At 35.0% G+C, this 20662-nt stretch overlaps 1 protein-coding gene and 1 long non-coding RNA gene across 2 annotated transcripts in view; one reads left to right on the forward strand and one right to left on the reverse strand.

Annotated features, from left to right (window-relative positions):
• Nucleotides 1-2526: 2526 nt before the first annotated feature.
• LOC127662873 (uncharacterized) lies at nucleotides 2527-5680 on the reverse strand. The gene is made up of 3 exons (XR_007972930.1): nucleotides 4569-5680; nucleotides 2874-3245; nucleotides 2527-2743 (listed from the first exon to the last, which is right to left on the reverse strand). It is a non-coding gene; the product is annotated as an uncharacterized LOC127662873 (long non-coding RNA).
• Nucleotides 5681-17892: 12212 nt separating this feature from the next.
• The window catches only part of LOC127662137 (protein GREB1-like), a 56755-nt gene continuing 53985 nt past the window's right edge, over nucleotides 17893-20662 (forward strand). The window contains exon 1 of the mRNA XM_052153174.1: nucleotides 17893-18291. The gene's annotated coding sequence lies outside the window, so the exon portion shown is untranslated. The remainder of the gene's footprint in view (nucleotides 18292-20662) is intronic.

The raw sequence follows: 20662 nt of genomic DNA on the forward strand, positions 1-20662 counted from the left end.
AATTATCTGAGCTATCCAATCCACTTTAATTTTACAAGTTTTTACTCTTACTTACAACAATTGTCTATTTTTATTGCTGAGGAACTATAGGAGAAACATCAGAGACGAAGTAGATGTTTGCATGAAATGTGACTGAGAATTCCTTTAAGTTTCATGAGCCATGAAAGGAAAATATATAGAAGCAATACATTAAAATCTTTACATTAAAAAGGTTCTAAGGGTTTTTGGCATGGTTGCATGAAGTGAGCACTGATGTAATTAACTCTAAATAAATTAAAAAAAAACAAGATGGATTCAATTCATTTTATAAATCCATCATATGTGGCTCTCAAGTTAAACACTTCATCAAATCCTGCATATTTGTAAGTAAGCTGTAATTATAACCAAAATTGACAATTGACAATATAATTTCACAGTTCCCCAAAAGAAGAGTGCTTCTTAGATTCATGGCATTTCTAAATGTCAAAATACTTTTCACTTCCCTCTCGCTTTCTCCCTGGCAGTGTTAAGATGGAGCAAGCCAGACTATAAGAGAATGACACTTTATTGGGGAAAAGCTGAGAAAATAACTTAGTGGAAAAGAAATCTGTTGGCATACCATCAGATACTCCTCCAGAAGAATTACCATATGACTCTTTACCACTGACTGCCAAGGGAAAAAAAAGGCATGACTGGAAAATCGTAGGAGTGGTACGTGTGTGAAAAGAAACACACTACAACTGTGCTGCTACATCAAACACTTGAATAAGCATGCATTAGTATGCTTGTTTTAATCTTAGACAGGTCTTTCCAGCACCTATTGTGAAAATGTCATGTGGTGTAATTGAACCAGGTTGCAGATATCAGTGGCTGTCACAAATCTGTCTAAACAGTTTCTGAAGAGAAGTGCTTACCATATTGACTACTGACTGCTCAAATTACATCTGTCAGTTTAACTAAAATATTATTTGGTTTTTTTGATTACTTTGAAAGTACATGTCAGAGTTGGCACTTGCTCTTAATATCAAAATAATATTTATTTCAGTTTTTATAGCAGGAATAGGTACTTAAAAGAAGTGACAAGTGTTGAGGCCTACTAAACATGAAAATGGAAGGAAATGTATTTGATGATAGGACTGTCTGAAACCTTCTGAACATATCTTCCATATTTCAGATCTAATTGTAGCACATTATGCTGCTAGTCTACACCACTGATCTATATATATAACTGGATTGCTCATAGAATTCTAAACTGCCAGCAGTAGGTGAAGCTACCGGAAGTGCTCTGGCGGCCATCTTACAATTCCCTACCGACAGAGGGCATCGTGGCATGTGCAGCGTTTAACCGCGAAACAACACTCAATTAAGGATGCGGCTAAAGTGCCCATCCAGGTTGTAAATGACTATGTACATATTAAGCACACATTAGTCGTTATCCCCATGTAGAGTGGGCATAACGATCATAATCTTTAATAATCAACAGTAAAAATACAACACCAAAGTGTATTAATACCCCTTTTTAAAGCAAAGTTATCCATCTGCAGATTGTTACAGGATGCAATGTTTCTCTGCCTTCATAGTTTAAATCTGTTGATCCTCATTGTTCATAATGTTGACAAATTATACAACTGCATAATTTGCACATCAACACATTTTAAAGTTGTTAATAAAAACGACTAGCTTTGTGTTGATATTGTAACTAGACAGTACCTCTTCAGAATAAATCCAGAAGAATCAAATATAAAAACGTAGTATACACACAAGTTCATATACAGTATGTGTGTGTGTGTGTATATATACACACACACACACACACACACACACACACACACACACACACACACACACACACACACACACACACACACACACACACATTTAAATTCATTTACCTTTACATAATGGAATTATCCATTTGCATTCATTTCTGGAATATGTACATACCAGCTTGTGAGAATTTATTTATTTCAACAATCCCCTGATCTTTTAAATCATAATTAGTACACACAAGAAATGCACACAAGGAAATCATACATATTTATTTGTTCAATAACAAAAGCTTCTAAGTACACACAAAAATTGACTTAAACTGAACAATACAATACAAATTTGCAGATATGTAGGAGCAAATCTGCTAATGGATTTAACAACAATCCCACGTTCCCACCAGAAGCCTGCGGTTGGCTAAGGAACGTCGCCTTGTCGTACCAAAACAAAGAGGCACCAAAACACTTTCCCGGACTTTCAGTTTCATCATACCACGGTGGTGGAATGACCTTCCCAACTCAATCCGGGAAGCTAACTCACTCTCTATCTTCAAAAAACGGCTAAAAACACATCTTTTCCAAAAGCACTTAACCGGTCAATAAAAAAAAAAAAATAAATAAATAAATAAAATATTATATATATATATATATATATATATATATATATATATATATATATATATATATATTTACATTTCTTGTTGCACTTAAATCTGTTTTGTATACTATTATGATGATAGTGAAACTTTGTAATATGGCACTTTTTGTACCACTGTCTCCCTAAGATGATTCGCTGATGTTCTTCCTCTTTTGTAAGTCGCTTTGGATAAAAGCGTCTGCCAAATGAATAAATGTAAATGTAAATGTATTCAGCTTTCAAAAGAATGGTAGCAAGACATGCCATCAGAGCTAGTGGCAACAGTTCTCCACCGGATAGCACAGTGACACTGGAGGCAGCATCTTCTGATATGCTGGCATTTCAGGCAGTGACGTTCAGCCTGAAACAGAAGACACAGAGAAAAACATCACTGTATGTCTTCCCAGCTTGTCCATGTTCAAAGAGGCTGTGGTAGGGTACATAGCAGGCTTTGCAGTTAAAACAACTATGAAGATGATTCTGTGCACTACCTGTTTATCAGCACTCAGTGTCGAGAGCTCTTCCCAAGATGAACACACTGATCGACATGAAGTCCTGAGGTGGATTTATAAGACCGTCAGACAGCGTCCTGAAAGTCTGCAAGACAGCTGAGAGATTTCTTCAACAGCACACACTCACAAGGCCCATCTCTGTCCCCACAAATGTTCTGGATCTCCATGGTGGTTCTGCATTCAAGGAACTTGAGGCAAACATGTTCAACCTAGAACCATACAACAATCACATCTTCATACTCAAAGTGCATTGCAGAAAGCTGCACAAACATCAGGCTCCACTTCATTGCCAAGGAAACATGTGCTGCATCACACTCCAAACGGCTTAAGAAAACTCTGGGCAAGCTTGTACTGCAAAAAAGAAGAAAAAAGAAAAGTTTGATATAAAGATCAGGAGCCGGTTGCACCAGCATACAAAAGTTTAAACTTAGCTTAGTTGTGGCGTAAATGGGCATGAAGTCACAATTTACGCACTACTAAATATTAAACTTCAGTATGACGTAACCCTAAGTATAAACTAAATATTTACAGAAGACTCAGAGCAGGTGTAACTGATGGAATAAAAAAGCAGACTGATATTTTATGACATCAATAAGCTCATGTTTTGCATGTTTGGCATCAATCAAATAATTGTGATTATGACAATGAATTGCCTGTTTTAGGTATTTCATAAATATGAGGAATAATTACCATACAAACTAACTATTTCATTTATACAAATTTCAAAGCTTGAGTCATATAATAAAATAAGGGCACGATTTCCTTTTCAGGCTTCAAAATCATATGAATGACAGTCAAATATAAAATGTTAAATAATTAAAATAATATCTTAATTATCAAAATATGTCTCTCAAGAGAGCTGCTCTTGTGACGTCCGCAGTGACAGTTACGTAAGCAAACAAGGTTTGTACATCAACCGTAACACAATCAAATTGAAGTTCATGGATTTTTAATACTTCTGTGTACAAATATGAACACTGCTTAATAGATCAATGCAGGCAAACGTCATATTATGCGACTACGCATCACTTTACGGAGAGTTTACGAATTACTAGTTAAGACTTGCCTTAAGAACAGGTGGAGCAACCAATTTAAGCACCGACTTAGTTGCAAACTAACTAGTAGTTACGAAGCCTTGAACTTTATACCCCAACTTAAGACCTTACGCACAGCTATTTACTCAACCTCATGTCCTTCCAAACCTGTAGGACTTTTTCTGTGAAACACAAAAGATGACATTTAAAAAAGAATTTTTTGTCCATATAATGAATGCCATTGGTGACCAAAACACCATTTACTTTCCTTATATGGAATACAAAATACATTTTTGGGGGTTCTGCAAAAGAAAGTCACATGGATTTGGAAGGACATGAGGTTGAGTATATGATGACAGAATTTACATATTTGGGTCAACTTTTCTATTAATATTAAATGTTATACATGTTATACTATCTGAAACACAGTAATTTTATGAGACTTATACTGCATGTTGCAAAAGTATCTTCATTGCAAATAAGAACAGATAGTATAATATATTTTACTCTGTTAAAACAGCTCTTCAGAGAAGCCAGGCTGACAACTGTCTGCTCATACAGCTTTTCCTCCTGTTGCAAACCAATTCCAGTTTTATCTAACATTCAGTGGGATGTTTATTGAAATCCAAACGACACTTACCTTGTTTAACTTCAACAATATCCATGTGCTCCTTGTCAGGGCTGGACTGGGAAGCGAAATCGGAACAGGATTTGAAATAACTGGCCCAAAATTTGTTTGGGGGAAGAGTGTTCGCTAACGCGGCGGCTCGTTTTAGCTTATCGCAGATGACACAGCAGCCCGCTCGGTTCTCCCGATGGCCAGTCCACCCTGATTGGCCCCAAAGTGCGTCGGTCCACCGGAAAAATGTCCGGTAGGCCAGATTACCAGTACAGCCCTGCTCCTCGTCTATTCCAATTGATCACTTTATAAATGATGCCCGTGAGCTGGACCGTATTCAGGCCTGCACTGCAAAAAGTACAAATCACACACAGAGAATTAATGAAAGCCCACATTATATTTATCATATGTAACCGGTGTTGATCTGCAATTAGATATTCAGCTTGACCAAAAAAGCTAACTTGGTGAGTTATCCTGTTATTCATTGTGGTTATTTTCCTAAGTTAACTTTAGCTGCATAGCTAATATTCATTTATCCTAAGAAAATAACCACAATGCACGTTCAACGTAAACAACAGTTACAAAACATAATTATGTATTCAGAATAAAAACTTTAAAGCCTGCAAAAAATATGTTTGAAAATGTCTACTGATATCTGAACTCAGTTTCTTAAACTTGTTTCTATTGAAACATGTGCGCACGTGCGCCGCTGAACGTACTGCTGCTGCAATAAAGAGTAACATAACACGCTCACATTTAGAATAAGCAGGGGGGAAAATGACAGTCAAAATAAATAATGAATTACATATTTAGGAAGATTGCATTGTGATCCAGTGTATGCAGACATAAAAAAAATTTTTTATGTGATTGGATAGGTAAAAATTACTCACCAAAACAGACGATTTCCCATTGAGACCATAGGAATACAGAACGTTAGGGAATACCAAGATGGCGGCGCAGTAGCTTCACTGTTGTGACGTCATGAGCTATCCAGTTATATATATATATAGATCAGTGGTCTACACTCTGTTAGTCTCTATGATTTTGAAAGTGTTTTCCTTTATGATAAGTGAAACATTTTTGAAGCAGATGTCTGTTGATTGCATTTGTCGCAGAAACTTGTTTGACTCCACAGAAATTCAAATAGAGTGAATTTCATGACACAAATTGAAGTTTAGTGGCTAATTAGCTTTAAATAGTCCACTTAATTGGTCTCAAATGCAATACGAAAAACATCCATATTTCACTTTGTCTTCATTAACACAGTGGAAAGTGCTCATTTGATTTATAATAATTAAGTTAAATAGCAGATATTTATTTCTTGGCTTAAAACATTTACTGAAACATTTACAAAGATAAACTGAGGAAACAGACATGTAAATACTGAAATAAATTGTTGCCATGTTGAGCACACGGCTCGTTGATGAGACACTATATTCTCATTAAGCAATTAAAAACTGTACAGAATGCAGCTTTTAATCATCCCAAGCCTGTCACATGTATGTTACCAGATGACAACTTTGGATCATACAAATCAAAATACAAAGAACAGAAAGATGGATAATGCTTTAAAATATGGTTTTATACCTTAACATTATTTAATGCAATTATTAGGTATTATGAACCAATAAAGATTTTTTATATGTATTTTTTTTTCCTGTTATTCTTGGTTAATGTAAATAAAAAATATACTGTTGTTCATTTTAGTTTGTTTTAATTTATAATTCATTAACTAATATTAACATATAAAAAATTTTAACAATGTGTTGGTATTTTTAGAAATTAAAAAGTATTGTTCATTGGTATTTCATGCTTTTACATAACTTTTGTTAATGTGTACTGTACAAACTTATTGTACACTGTAAAATGAGGTTAAAAAGTGTGCTTTATGTTGTTACATCTCAATTATCTGATTTTATTCAAACCAAAAATATTACTCAACATAACTAAATGGGCCTGACTGTATAAACTTTTTGAAGAGACTTTTTTTTGTGCTTTTTAGCAGAAAGAGACTTTAAAAAGTGGTAAAGTGTAAAGTGCTATTCCCAAAATGCAAGTATACAACATATGCAAAATAATAAATGCAAGACAAAAAATGATTAAGCAATAATTCTGACTTGAATCTGATAAAGTAGATCATATATCCTCACTGGATGTTGTTCCAGAGGAAAGAGTTCAAGTCAGGGAACAGCATTGAGGGATCACAGACCGTTGAAGATGCCACTTGGGGGATTCTGGCCATATGTTTAAGCTTTGTTTTGTCCTACAAAGTTAGTCCGCCCTTCATCACGCTTCGTCAAAAAGGAGCTTGGCTGTGACATGGAGAATATGGGCTACCAGCGAGAGAGGAGGTATCAGTAAGGAGATCGTTCCTGGCTGCTGTCAAAAGGGAGCAACTGCTGAACTGATTATGGCATAATTAAGGCAATAAAGCTGTGAGATTATCCACCTGGTTATGGGTTAAAGTCTCTTCACTAATAGGGCAAATGAGAAGCTCCAGCCTGCAGGATCGGGCCAGACACACAGACACACAGCCGATTAATGCAGTTTATTGGGATCTGTTAAAAGCATTAAGTGAAGACAAGAGCAGTAATTCGTCATGTTTAAAGGCAGGAAAATTAAATCATAGCAGAGGGAAATGAGCACAGGTAATGCAAAAATGCTCTTTTAGAGGTTACCTGTTTGCAAGCTGTGTACTTTCACACGCCGCACCCCTCCCCTTCAAAAGTCTCCTGGTGGACCACTTTCATTCTCCTTTAAGTGAGTAAATTGGAAATAATTGCCTCAACTGTAAACAGAATTTGATTAAAGGACAAAAGATACCTGAGAGAGCATATGAGAGGGAATTCAATTGGATTTGTGTAACTGCTAAGTGTGGTAGAAGCCGCAAGCCCACTTTCTCATTTACCCTCACTGGAAGGATTTTACATCCATGGGACAGTTTTTAATACGTCCACTAATTTTTGAACATTTTATTTTTTAACAGCACTATACCCTCTTGTTCTGTTGAGGTTAACTTTACATTTTCTATGTTTATGGTGCCAGAGACCCTGATCCTAGAGTAAAATATTTGAGAATTAATCAATTATTTTCTCCTCAAATTATTTTAATATGTTTATCTGATCTAATCAAATTCCAGTGGGCAGATACAATTGTTTTAACCATTTTAACCATCCGTTGATATGCTAATGTAAAGTAAACAAAGCTCTCTCAGACCCAGAACATGGGTGTGTAGCATATTGTTATGCTGATTTTACATTATAACATTTATCTCTTTTCAGCCTTTGGGCTGTTTAGTGTAGCATGAGCTTATTAAAATAATAGCAGACCACTACCTTTAACTAGAGTTTAAAATAATTACATAATCTAATTAAAATTAACTTAAGGCATCATCACCCTTTCCACTACTTTTACATTGTTGCATATAAGCAATCAGGTAACTTATGGTATAGGTTACAATTACCAGCAACAATTCTTATCCTGTCATGTAATGCTTCCTTGCTATCTCTTTTTTTCTAAAGCATTACATGACCAAAAATCACTCGGAGACTAGGTTTTCCCCTTTCGTCTGAACGACAGCCTTTTATCAAGCAGCTAAAAATGGGAAATCCATTTTACAACTAACACTGAAAACAATTTTGTACTTTTTTTTATTTATTTACATAAACGTGCAGAGAATTGCAGCATTGTTAAACAAGCATGCTCTGCTTTTGATGACCACAAAGTCTAAAAATGACATCTTTGATGGGAAGAGGTTTTTTGTAGCATAAAAGTAAATTATTATTATTAATATTATTATAAAAATAAAAACATAAACATGCAAAACAAATTATATTAATTGAATTATATTTAAATTATGTACACATTTTGACAAACATTTCTCCCACGTCACTGTCCCAAACTTTAACAACCATTACAACAGTAAAAATTACATAAAGTAACAAATGGCAAATATGGAGGCAGTAGTTTAATTCTACTGAATAGTCAGCATAACTTGGATTTGAAAGTGTTTTGAAGAGAAGGACAAAACTAAGGCATGTGCAGTGAATCATGTTGAAAGCTTGCATATTTCCAGTTTAATTCATTTTCCAAGGACAAAAGACATGAGTTTTGCTAGACTCCATAAATTATTTCAAAAGACATAAGAGTGGGACCATCCTCTTAAAAAAAAACTGTCTACAGGGCGCTTGAAAAAGAGATCATTCCATGGTAGAGGGGGCCATCTGCTGGTCATATGCATCAACAGATTTTGACTGAGTTTTTCCACTTGAAGAGTTATGTACTGTTTATATTGTATATGGAATATTTTACTCAATATGTTGGTGGATTCTGTGGCATGTATATTATAATGGCATGTAAATAGTCAATGATTTGTTATTTGTCATTTGATGGCTTAAAAGTAACTTTGTAACAGTGATGTGAAGAATGATTGTCTAAGAGAGATTCATAGCTCTCTACTGTATTCAGGTATGTGTGTGCATAGATGCATCTCATCGTATGTGTTTGTACTTGTGTGTATACGGTAAATGTGTGTGTGTCTAAGCTTTTGTTTCTCCCCACCTACATTTGTGAACTAAAACAAAGAGGAGGTAACTTAGTGCAAAGTGATGAATAGGTTTGCTGGCGCCATCACTCGTACAATGAAGGTGCCAGGGCCGGGTGCAGAAATGTTCAAAGTCATTGTTCCCCTGGAGACGGGTCAGTGTATTGGTCAAAGCCTGATGCGACTGCCGTACTTTCTCCTCATGTGCACCCAAGCACCTCCCCCCAAAGCCAAAGCACTGAGAATTCTCACATTTATTTAGAGTGAAATCTCACTCCTCTGTGTTTGCTATGTGTCCTCTGATGATTATCTGCATGAATAATGTTTTATTGTGCCTTTGTATGAGAGCAAAATGTTATTCTGAAAATGATAAATCAGTAGCAGTTAAACATTTTAGATCACACACACACACACACACACACACACACACACACACACACACACACACACACACACACACACACACCATGCATTATTTTTATATATGTTTTTATTTATTTATTGGTTGGTCATTTAATCACACTTCATTAAAAGGTAAAAGCAAAATTTTGCATTTAGCTGTCTATTAAAATAATGAGAGCAGCCTGGTATCAGACCATGACACACTGTGAATAGAGAAATTGTGCATTCGTTACCCTAAAAAGCTATTTCTAAATTACACTTTATTGGTACAATGTAGTCATGTTGACTCAGACATACAGTATTAAATAATATTTTTTACTTCACCCTGATAAACATTGTATCATGCCTGGGGTATAGAAACATTTGAGAGGCTGAGGCAAGGAGCAATGAGTAAGTGAGTCAAAGTTTTATGAAAAATATGGCAAAGGGAGTCCCTGCAAATATTGATGATATGTGCCTTTTGTTCAATATGTTAACTCTGACATCAACTCACAATCTTTTTCTTCAAGTAACATGGCAGTGTTTACGAAGGCTGCTGACAGAGACAAATGTTCCTATATTTCCCATGTTATAATTGAATATAAAAGCAAAAAAACGTAAGTCTCAAAATAGCAATAAAACGTCTTGCAATTTTAATCATATGAAGAATATTTTAGGTTACTAACAAAACATTTTACAATGCAAAATGTGTGCTCTTGTATAAGCACCTGTTTTCTTTAGCCATTTTTACAATTACACATTGTACAAAATGTCTGTAATTTTAAATGTAAATACTGTAAAAATGCTACAGAAATAAAATCTTAAAAATCTTTTAAAAGACAATTCAGTTGTTTTTACAATAAAATGTAAATGTAAAAAGTATGATTTTCCTGTATAATAATGGTAAAAATGTACAGAGAGAGTACATGTACTTTTTACAGACAATTATTTTAAAATGTTCAGTTAAAAAAAAACATATTCGGGCATTCCTAGAATTCCCTACTTGACCCATATAATGAAATGTTCATTATATTTTATGGGACTAGTTATGTTTCATCTTAGTTTTAATATCAGTTATGTTCTTTGGGGTGTTCTGTGTTATATTTTATGTAATTTAGTTAATAATGTTTACTGCATTATTTAAATCTCACATGTGTTACCCTGATGGTGTTTAGTGTTTGTGTGAGTGACACTGAGCATGTCTCAACATGTTCATTGGTCATTACTCCTGCAAGTGTCACTATTGATGAAGGTCATGTGTATCTGCATGCTTTTATGCACTACACTGCTGCCACACGATTGGCTGATTCAATAATCGCATGGATGATTGTTGGTGCCAGACAGGCTGGTTTGAGTATTTCTGTAACTGCTGATCTCCTGGTATTTTCACACACAACAGTCTCTAGTATTTACTCAGAATGGAGCCAAAAAAACATCCAGTGAGTGACAGTTTTGTGGAGGGAAAGCCTTATTGATGAGAGATGTGCCCTTCTGTATTTATTACTGTGCAAATAACCTTATAAACCTTAACAAATACCTTATAAAGTAAAAAGCAGATTTTTACTGTTTCAGAAGGCTAATATCAAGTTTATTACATTTTTTTTACTGTAAATTTAACAGATTTTTTGTTTAGATGTTTTGTTTACAGTGCCTGCGTGGTCATGTAAATTACAACAATTTTAAAGTTGTTTACATTTTTACTGTATTTTTAACAATTATTCTGGCAACCACAGCTGCCAGTTTACAACAACAGGATTTTTTTTTACAGTGCAGTAATAGTTAATTGTAATTATTAAGTTATCAGTTGAATTGCAGATGCTATTGCAGATATCAAACTAAAGGACACATAATATTGTATTTCCAACTGTTATTGAAAAGAACTGCATATAATCTTTCAAATGAACATCACTAAAACAACATTTGGTATTGTAACAATTAATTACAATTTCAGATTTTTTTTTTTTGTCCGTTAAACGTGCAAGTCGAGTAGTTTCAGGCTATAATGTAATGATCTTTATACATTTTGTGTGACTCTAAAACTTGGACGTAAGGAACAAAGAGAAGGGGGTGTTCGCTTATGAGAAACTGTCAAAGACACGCCGAGTGCCCTGAGAATCCCCAAGCAAGGCACACCTTATTAAACACTGCCTGATAGGGTCAATAGCCCGCTCTCCCAACACCGCCCTAGAACAATTTCAATTTTAATAGCTTTGACTATGTATTTTACAGGCAAGCCCCGATTGAAATAGAGCCATCAAAAAGTCCCGCCGACAGATTCAAGCCCGGGAGCTTAGCGTAATTATCCCAGCGGACGCGCGCCTGTGTGAGGTAGTTCAACCTCGTTCATCATCTCCAGCAGGCCCCGGACTCTGCCTGCTAATTTCATCCCCAGGATTAGCTTTACTCACTTGTCTATCTTGTTATATTTCTTGAGGGTGAAATATCGCCCATAATAAGGCTGAGCTGGACCATGCACCGTTGCCTGCGCACGGTGTATGCGCGGAAAGGGGGCAGAAGGGGAGCAAAACTTTGCCGTGTGCTCTTCTGGGGAGTGACCGGAGAGAAAGAGTGAAGGTGAAAGCGTATGCCTGAGATACCTGCAGGGCAATGCAGGCTGTTTTCACTCTAAATAGAAAAGAAAAGAGGTGCGTAAGAGCTCTGGGACATGTGTGCTGATACACCTCCAGAGGATGCCCGAAATTAGCAGATGCTCGCGAGGCGGTGAACGAACGTGACATCTTATTAAACTTGTGGATCAAATCCGCGTATCCTCAGATAATTTGCCATCCGTTTGTCACCTTCACCATCCACCCCTCGCGCCCTTTGCTTAATTACAATGTATTGTATTTAAATGGACAATTAAAGCCATCACACCAATGGTGTGTTGGACTTTAATTACCCATTGACAATAAGGGCATAATGCTGTTGTAATAGCTTGTGCCTCGTTCTCACAGTGCTCCAATGTATTTTATTTCTCACTTTTAAGTGCACTGAAATAAAGTACATTGGTGCACTGTGAGAACGAGGCACAAGCTATTACAAGTACACTTTATAATAACTAATAACTTTCATGAATTTGTCATTGATAAATATTATAAGGTGCAGTGGTTAACATACATTCAAATTTGGAAACATTATAGTAGAAAAATGTGAAGAAAAAAAAAGTGGTACCTTACTGATTATTCTTATTTGTTGTGGCAATGACCAGTTATTTCAATGACTTGACTCTTTGGATAGGCCAGTTTATCTTTAAAATAGGTGCCTTATGTCCCTGACAGTCCAGACTAAAAGCTAGACATAACTGCATGCCGATCACACTGACATGAAGTATTTCAAAACACTGCTAGCTATTATCCTGTTTTTGCTCACCTTGAAATATTCAGGACCTCACATATCACTCATTCATAGAGCAGAAAAATTGTAAAGAGAGACTGCAAAATATAATTAACCTTGTTACAGCCAGGTCAAACAACCAATTGTTATTCCATTCAAATGACAGTGCTTAGAGGAAATATTTTCCCTGGGAGACTCATGCTATACGACGTAAATTGAGATAAAAATGAAAACAAGAAACCTGAATTAATACTTCTGTACTGTATCAAATAAAAAGCTTCTTGGCACCTTTGAGATACCCTTAAGCAGTTTAGAGGTAACGCGCTATTGAGCCAGATCCTTTTAGCAACTGCTGTTTATTGCTTCATACGTTCATCAAAGAATCCAGCTAACATTTCATTCTTCATCATCCACCCATGGCCTCACAGGAGCCACTAAGTGCACCGTACTCACTACTTATGGATACAATATCTCAATGTTAAAATGAATGGATTTTTCACTGTTTTTAAATGATGTTGGTCAGATACTGCATCCAGTGTTTAGACTTCATAGAGCACTTCATTTACTGTGCTAGGCATGGAAAGCTGTTCTAACTTGTAGTATTATCAGTTCTGTTTTGTTTTATCTGGAACCTTCCAAATTCCATGTTTTTGTACTGCAAGAATTTTGGTAACAGGGTTGCAAATCTCATAAAATGAAAAGAGCATAAAACTGTTCATATATTTATTTTTCTGAAGGTTAAATTTCACTTACTTAAAAAGGGCTTTTTTTCTCAGATCCTTTTGTACCCAATCAAAAGGGTTTGCTTGTTTTTATTTACATTTTTGATATGCATAAATCACACAAATATGTGTATTTTAGTATGTTGTTAATGTATAGTAATTAACAAATCTTACAAGAGGAGAGCTGTAAACATGAACCGATGTATTGTGTTGCTTTTTTGACCATATAAAGCAAGGTATTGCAAAAGACAGGAAAATATAGTCTATGATTAGATTTAGTAAAATGCTTTGGATCATTTGTTGGATCCATTTTTCAATGTTATTGTTTTGCATAAATGATCGTGCTTCAAATAAATGAATAAGCAAGTAAGAATTAAAGAAAAATCGGTAAGTGCTTGATTAGACAGTGTTATTGACCTGTTTGATGCAGATCTGCTCTGGTTTAGGTGGTTCCTACATAATTAAAAACTCAACTGTCATATTGTTCATTACTTTCGCAACCCTCTTGTAAGTGAATTGCGTCTGTCCATTAATATTTACAGCATAATATCGGCAGCTCATTTCAACCAGAGAAGCCACAGCACTCAAATTATATGTCAGATAATTAAAAGAATCATTATGAATGGTCAGCACAGTATGAGCTATTTGTCATAGATGATTATGTATTTATTTTCCATTTTTCAAGGTTTAGATGTGTTTTTTATGTAAATAAGGCCAGGTCAATTTTTTAATTAACTGTGAGGGGCATCATGAGTAACTTGTTAGTAATAAAGCATTTTTGTATTTATCATGCATATACTCAACAACATGTACAATTCTGGATTTACAAAAAAATACTACAAATATGTGTATACATTATAATATTGTCCTATAAATATAGATACATACTCAATGGTAAAATTGACAAGCCTTTAATGTTTTATCTGTATTATTGAACTTAATCTTACGCTATTCATTTTCATCGAACATGTAAATGAGCTACACCAACATGGCACTCTTGTTGATATACAAGTGCTGGCATATGAGGTCATAATCATATGTTCTTTAGATTATATATATGAAATTCGTCTAATAGAGTGTTTATTTACACTATTACCATCAGCATATAAATAAAATAATTATATAAATATTTTAAAAAAAAAATCATCTAACAATGAAATCATTAAAGAGCATATATGACTAAATCAATCAATTAAATCACTAAATAAATGTTCAGTGCATTTCATTTTTGCACTATGCATCCATTAGCATTTTTGCATAATGTCTGGATTGATTTTTCATTTAATCATGAGCTTATCTCATTTTCAGGGTTACGGTTATCGGCATGTCACTCAACAACAGTGGGTGTCACCTTTCAAACAGAACGTCCTCTTCCATAATGACCTCCGCACAGAATCAGCAACTAAGCCAATTTTACAGTCATATAGAGTATTTATTTCGGCCAATAGTTGTGGTGTGAAAAACGCACAAAAACTCACAAACCAAGTCCAAAGTGATGGATTTTAAAAAGTGAAGCGAGCCTATTGTCATTGGAAATGGGCAGTAAAATGAAATACTATTGACAATTATTAATTTGTTTACTGATTTAATGATGATTTTTTTTTAGTTGTTAAATATTTCATTATGTATTTAATGATTGATGTAAATATTTATTGAATTCTTAATTTTGAGTAATTTGGCCCTCCATTCCCCCATCCTCTGTGCTATCCTCTGTGCCACACATTCCCTCTCACATAAGGATGGTCATTAATTGAATCACTTAATTTTCTGCCCTGCCACCCACAAAAGGCCACTTGCAACTTCAGGTGTGCCAGATAATGGGGATGAAGATATTTCTATTCAACGATGCCAGGGGCAGACTTTGATCATTTTCTCTTCTGAAGGTTAAACTTAGGTAACCTACCTCAGCTACATGTTAAATACTCTTTAGGTAATAAAATTATTAAAAGATAACACTCTTTTTAAATTGATTAAATGACTTTTTAAGGCTTTGCTGAACGCATCCCTGGTTAGAATAGTGTATAAAAGCTTAATGGTAATGATATGCATAACAGCTTGCAAAATTGCAATGATATTCATTAAAATGACTTTGGTAATCACTGTGTGTAAATTAGAAGTACCTGGTTGTCCTGTCAGCAGGCATTTAAAATGATAGTTTCCCATTGTACAGTTTGCAGGACTATAAAATTCTTTGTTTTCGGATTATGGAATAGAAATACATCAGTCGTATATTAATAGTAGATCATTATCTAATTTATAGAGAGGCAGCAACATTATATTAATATTAAATACTACTACTACTACTACTACTAATAATAATAATAATAATAGTAATAATAAATCTGAATAAAAAAAAAAAGTCACCTTCTAAACTTTCCGCTCTAAAACTTGATTGACTGGCCTGCCCTTCAGAGTCATAATATGGTTGCGCTTCCTGTCCACTGACACCCATATAAATGGCCTTATTATCTCCCATTGGGGTGGAGGAACCTGAATGACCTGGTCCAATGAATCACTAGCAAGCCCTCCTTTTCTGGCCTGGCTCCAGATCTTGTGTTCTCATTAGGGCTGGCGCTTGTTAATGCCAAGGTAACAATAATAACTTGCCTGGACTAAAAGCCTAAATCTGCAGATGAGTGTCAGTATGACCAGTTAATGAGAAGCATTTGGGTAAATTGTTGATAGTGCTCTTCACAGATAGGAGCGGCTATGTGTAATTCACCAATGCCATGACAACAGCAGATTGAGCAAAGTCAAGCAAATGAAGATGAATATACCAGTTGGGTTCCCTGGAACTTTTGCAGCATAACATCCCAAAATGCTCTTGTCACCAATGAGCGTCCGATTTGCCTGTGGGCACTTAGTGGGGGAATAAGAAGCTGTCAGAATGACACATTGCCAAAGAGGGGGACTTGTGGGAAAAATTAGAAATGAACATTTGGTGGTGACCGAACCATGATTGGTGACAATTATTTTATATGGTCATGTCAATGTAATAATTCTGTCATGGGACAAGTTGAAAAGAGGGAATGTATCAGAGATGTCATTAACACCATACATGCATCTAAATGGTTTGGATCAGATCTCTTGAGATTTAAAAAACAACAACACATTGTTTAGGTATAGCTCTCTAGGTTTAAATATTCAATGTTTGCAAGAAACATCTTTGAAACTTATTGCTCAGTAATTCCACAGGGATGTAATAGCCACACAGTACTGTCGATTAACATTCAACATACATGAGTGGTCAAAAATATAAAAAACTAAATGGGCATTTATCACAGACTGTGATGATGTGTTTTCACATTATTTAGCAGTGCTAATCTAGGAAACTTGTTTATTCTTGCAATTTTTTAATAATTTAGTATTATAGGCTATTAAATAAGTTTTAAAAAATTAGTTACCAGATACAACAAGGTTTCTAATAAAGCTGCTGAAATTGTGACAGTAAATTAGCAATTTTCTCTCTTCGGACTGTTGTAATCCATTGATTTCTGATTTTTTTCTTCATTTGGAAAGTTATGGAAACATACTAGTGGTCATTTTCTTTTGATGTTGGACCAAATGGGTAAGCAAAAATTATATTTGCCATGGTGTCCCATTCACAGCAATCTAGGTTTACTCTGCAATCGTTTCCTTCCTCATTTCAAAACATGGAAGTGTAAAAGGGGTCCATAGATGAACGTGCTTTATTTACTCACTATAGCAGAAAGCAATGTTTTGTAAAATTACATTTTGATACAATAAAATATTTGTTTTCCTCATGTTGAGCTGATGCATTTTTATTGCAATGTAAGCATAATTAAATGTATACATTTTTTGCTTGAAAATATATCTAAAGGTGTAGTCATTACAAACAGACTCAAAATCACTGACCTGAATGCTTTTATATAGTTTCATTCCATCATCTTGCCAAAAACTTAAATGTTAAAAAAAAAAAAAAAAAAAAGCTTAAAATGCTGATAATAACGAAAAGAAAATAGAAAGTTGTTAAAATGTCACTAGCACATTCTCAACCACCAACAGTGTTTTACTCTCTTTGTCCAGCAGATGGTGATAAAGATTTGACAGACACAGAAGGCGTGCACTTTGAAATGTAGCGTCGGCCACCATCAATCGTCTGAGAAATTACACATGCACACATTTGTGGCAAATCAGATTCTTCTTAGATTTTAAGAAACATGCTGGGGAGTCTATGTGTAAAGTAACATTTTTTTTATGTGAGCTTACAGAAATGTAAAAAAAAAAAAAAAAAAAAAAATTTCCTATCTGCTATTTTCAGAACATTGTGAATAAAATCATAAAAAATTATTATTTGGGACAAATGTGTTGAAAAATAGCAATTAATTGATTTTCTGTGGTATGTTTATGTTCTTGCATTTCTGATCTGTATTACCAGAGAAAACACTCTTTTGAATAAACTAATGGTAAAATGCAGCGACTTACCTGTTTTTTAAACTACACTTGCCTTCTTTTAATTGCACAACTTTTCTTATCAAGTTCGCGACAAGAGTTTCTCAAATTCCCGCTAGTGCGGCGAAGGTGGACGATACCATCTTAAGCGCAATAACATCTCAGTGTATGATGAAGGGGTGTCTCTCCTCTGCGCTGAAACACATCACATGCTGCCTGTGTTTCCAACTGCTCCGAACGCTCGCGTTCAGCGGAGGCGGCAGAATCGCGCATCTTGGAGAAATGCAGATGAACTGTCTTATCCCAATAAATCTCCCCAGGAATATCGGAGTGCTTTTCCAGTAAACTAAAGGTAAATGAATGTTAGTTAATCAGCATGTTGCGCTCGTGCTTCTTTTTGCATTAGTTGATCAATGGTTAAGCTAGGCTGCTGTTCTGTGACCCCTGCAAATCTACTCTAAAAACTAAATGTAAAAATCATACATTCAGTTCATTAGAGAATGGCTTTATTCTAAAAGACTATGAAGACTTCTGAAGAAAATACAATTTTCAGCATTATGATAAGTGGTAATAAACTTTTAGATGGAGAAATTATTTAATCAAGATCCCTTTATGAATGTAGATGTTTTAAGCATTGTAAAATGTAAAGAAAAGAAAACACATAAACAAGGTAGACCACAATAATCTGTGTTGTAATTACTTTTTTGGAAAGTTAATGTTTGGCAATAATTTCATTATTTTTTTTAGGCATGCTGATCACTTGTGTCTCAAACACTATATTATTTAAGTATTTCATTAAATATGTTTCACTATAAATCGTGCCGACAGTGTTAACTTGTTGCATTTAAGTTTACACACTCACACTGAATGAACTGAATCTGACAGAGTACATCAGGACATGTTTGAGCTCAAATTATTGTATAAAATGACATTTTCCACTGTTACATATGTTTTGTGTTGCATTACTGCATAACTCTCTCCAGTCCCCCATGCAAATGACTGTTGAAAAATGTGAAATCTGTGCTGGTCTGCTCAAATTAAATGTTTTCAAACTTTTATTTGCATATAGTATAGCCTATAAGTAGTATGTCCTGTTGCTATATAGTGAACGAGTGATAATGTTTACCTTTATACACTGATTTATTGGTTTTTCCCTCCAATTGCCACAGTAGACAACACAAACAGACACTTTATCTCTTTTTTCTCTCTCAAGGACAGACATTGGCTCTTGCTCTGAAAGTCAGACAGTTTCCTAAAATATGGCTGTAAAAATCTCCCCCCTTTGCTTTGCAATATAATAATAAACAGATAGTAATAAATAGTAGTCTCCCTTTTACAAACAGCATGTGACTTTTACTGCACATTTTGCTATAAAAGTCTCATATTGTGCTCATACTTTCACAAATAAATGTGCTTCTATTCACTGCCAAGAGACAAACTTTAAAAACTTTCTAAAGTACCGGTTGACCCATATAGTTTTTTATTGGCTGATGTCGATACTGATATCTATAGAGCAGGAAGGCTGATATAAATGCCGATATACTGTGCACTATTGAATAATACTATTTAACAACAGCAAATCAGATGTACACAAAACGTCTAAAGTGAAACAAATGCATACAGTACTGTGAAAAGTCTTAGGCACATCAGATGTTTCACAAAAGCATTTTTCTTAAGATGGTTATTTATATCTTCAGCTTTAGTGTGTCAATAGGAGATATAAATGTTAGACTCCCAAACATAAATTTTACAAATAGAAAAGATTAGAATAGAAGAACAGGGAGCCCTGCAACAGATGGCATGCCCACCACTGAGACCCCCACTAAACATAGAGTCAGTCTGAGAATACATAAAGAGACAGAAGCAATTGAGACAGCCGAAATAGATGTGGTGAATTCTCCAAGGGAGATAGGATTGGAAAATCCTATCTGCCAACAACCAAGAAAAACTGTGTCCAGGTGTAAAAAGGAGAATTGGTGCTGTTTTAAAGGCAAAGGTGTTCACACAAAATATTGATTTAGCCTTTTTATGGTTACTGGACTTTGTATGACATTTAGTGATAACTGAAAACTATTTGTCATTGTTTTTGAAGACATCCTTACTATGCAAAATTTTTCACAAGTGCCTAAAACTTTTGCACAGTACTGTATACAATATTCACTCATATAAGCTCTCTGTTTAGACATTTATCACTCCCTCACCTGTATCTTCTCAACATGCAATTTTTATGACTGACCTTTTACTAGTTATTATTTACATTGTCACTTTCATTAATTGGTTTTAATGGCATATATAATATATTTACATTGAATTTCTCTTATGCAAGCTTTAGAGTCGCGACTACTGCGTTTTTTGTCAAAATACTTTGATTTTCCTCATTTTTTTAAATGAACTTTTTCACTGAACTGTTGTATATAAGCAATATCACACTCACAATCGTCCTATATCAGCACTTACCTACGACACTCGTCCTGCGGCCTCGTGCCTGTGGTTGAATCACAACAATGCTGATGTAGGGTCAAATCGCTCTCTTGCTCGTGTGATATTGCTTAATTATAAACTCACTGTCATACTGGGAGGAAAATTAACTCAGTCCTTTGGAGGGAAATTGGCCTTATTCCACACCAGTTCTGACACAAGACAACAAAAGCTTCTTCAGCCTGCAAAAGTGTTAACTGTCTGTCAGACTTAAGCGGCAATTATAGAAATCTGTTACAAGAGCC

Source organism: Xyrauchen texanus, chromosome 22, assembly GCF_025860055.1.
Source record: "Xyrauchen texanus isolate HMW12.3.18 chromosome 22, RBS_HiC_50CHRs, whole genome shotgun sequence".
Lineage (NCBI taxonomy): Eukaryota > Metazoa > Chordata > Actinopteri > Cypriniformes > Catostomidae > Xyrauchen > Xyrauchen texanus.